At 24.1% G+C, this 2,511-nt stretch overlaps 1 non-coding gene across 1 annotated transcript; it reads left to right on the top strand.

Moving 5' to 3' along the window:
* The first annotated feature begins 1,970 nt into the window (after positions 1-1,970).
* Positions 1,971-2,043, top strand: Trnar-ccu (transfer RNA arginine (anticodon CCU)). The gene has a single exon. It is a non-coding gene; the product is annotated as a tRNA-Arg (tRNA).
* The last annotated feature ends 468 nt before the right edge of the window (positions 2,044-2,511 follow it).

Below are 2,511 nucleotides of genomic sequence, written 5' to 3'. Positions count from 1 at the left end.
AGTATGCAAGCATCTGCATAAGTTACATATTTAAATTAGTTTTTTTTTTCTTTGTATAAAAAAATGATTATTATATGAAAAATCTAAAAAAAAACCTTAATATAACTAACATTTTTTTTAGTAACAGGCTCTCCAAAAAAGACACAACAAAAAATATTTTTTTTAACATTAGGATTAAGTAAAACAAAATTTATAAGTCTAACAAACCTTGTCACAAGTCATTTATTACTATATAAAATATATAATATATAATATCTAAATGGAGACTGAAAACCATGTTAACCAAACAAAAGATGATTTAATTAATTACATGGTCTTTTTAAACTAGACCTACCTACTAAAAGCTGCATAAATTTATCCATAAAAAATATGTCATAAGTTTTCAAAATAACCTTAATAAAGAAGTTTAGAAATAAAATCCTGGTAAGGCTTGAAGTATGGAGGTAAGGTTTCAATGAATTATGGTGACCTGAGGAAAACCTTATTATATAAAACAAATTAAATTACGCACAAGTGTATTTATTTTCTATATTCTCGTAAGAGAAAAGTAAAACTTTATTTGAACAAAAATAGATTCACAAGCAAAACATAAAAAACTAAAAGTATGATGAATAAGTAAGAGTAGTATTCTAAAAAGCTGAGCTTAAACGCCATAAGTATGTACTTAATTTTATTTGAGAGTCTAACAAAAATAACTTATCATAGTTTTTATACTGAGTAAAAAATTCTGAGTCAAAAATAAGAAGGCTTTTTGAGTGTGAAAAAGCACTGTTTTTTAACTCAAGCGTGAAATCATTAATTTTTTTTACATGTACATTTAACTTTTGACAAACAATTGAGTAGAAATCATAAAAATTTAAGTGTTTTACCAAATCTAAAATTTCGGATTCGGCCGAATCCGAATTCGAATCTTATTTTGAAATTAGGATTCGGCCGAATCCGAGTCCGTTTCTGGATCTTTGATTAGGTAGATCACTACTAAATAATTAACTCTACATAAAATTCAAAAAGTTTCCGTAAATGTCTACTTTAAATTATGGTCACTTGTAAAACCAATAAGGCTAAAGCTTTTAATTCTGGTCGCATTGGGGTAGTATTCAGGAAAGCAATTTTATATTTGTTATTCAACTATATATACTCAAAATTTATTTTTAAAATTGTTTTATAATTGCAGAAAAAAGTACTTGATAAGTGATAGCTGAAATCGATTTTACTTGTTTGTTTAAATAAAAATGTTTTTCAAAGAATTATGTTTCAAATTTATGTTTAATATATGTAGTACAACAAAGTTACATTTACTTCAAGTAAATTTTTTAATTCTGCTCTTATTATTTAGTAGTAGTAAAACAAACTTACAAGCTTGATAAAAACAATGTAAACTAAAATGAATATTCATATCAGTCTTAGAAAAATATTTGAAAAAAAAAAATTAAATGGTATAACAAAGATAAAAAAAAAGAACAATATTAAGATATAAATACTGTTTAAAACCAGTTGTTAGAAGATTATATGTTTTGGTTTTAAGAAAACAGTTAAAATTAAATATTTAGAATATTTTAAAATATAAGCTCAAGTTACACTTAAATTAAGGAAGTATATACGAAGATTTAATTTTATCAAGGATTTTGTGAGTAAAATTAATATATAAATAAGTATAGCATGAAATATCGAAATGGACGTAACAGTTTAAAATGCGGATATTATTAGGATAATTAGCTGAGCGCTTATTTTGTGACGTCACAATACACTCGGTTTAAAAACAGGCCTGCCAATGAAAAAACATGTTATATTACTGTTATTTTTGTTAAACAAACTCTTTAATTTTTAGATTAAGTTAACATCAGTTCATTTTGTTGTACGTTTTAAGTTGTTATTAAAAAAATCTCTTTAATTAGACAAACTATTGATTATTATTTTTAGCTTTTTATATTATTTGCAATATTAACTATAAAAAATAGACTTTCTCGTCCGACCGCGTGGCCCGATGGATAAGGCGTCTGACTCCTAATCAGAAGACTCCGGGTTCGAGTCCCGGCGTGGTCTTTTTGTTAAAATTTACTTTTAACGCTTTTTTATTTGTTTTTTATACAGGTGTGTTTGTCAATGACATTTAATTTTGTTTTAAACTTCAAAAAACGTACAATGAAAACCTTAAGTTTAGAATCCACTGATAAAACCAATTTTATTATTTGCATTATGTTTATTTTAATTATTTTTAGTTTATTTAATAGAGATTTTTTTTTTAATGTAATAAAATTTTTATTGGCAAATATGTTTTAGTTTATAACAAGAAGCATTATACTAAATAAAATTTTTAACTCTACTTTATCACCGATATTTTTTTCTATTACATGTTTTTGTTTCAATATATCAAAAACTTTAAGAAATTCTTTAACTTAATATAATCAAATATTTTGTATATATAATATAATTTTGTTTCATAAATTTTTAGTACAAGTAAGAAGTTTTTAGACAAACTCATTACTCAACATATTTTTCTGGAAAGAAATG

This window comes from Thalia democratica, chromosome 3, assembly GCF_965202585.1.
Source record: "Thalia democratica chromosome 3, ktThaDemo2.hap1.1, whole genome shotgun sequence".
NCBI classification, from domain to species: Eukaryota; Metazoa; Chordata; class Thaliacea; order Salpida; family Salpidae; genus Thalia; species Thalia democratica.
Note: the sequence above shows the minus strand (reverse complement) of the source record. Positions and strands in the feature narration are given on the sequence as shown.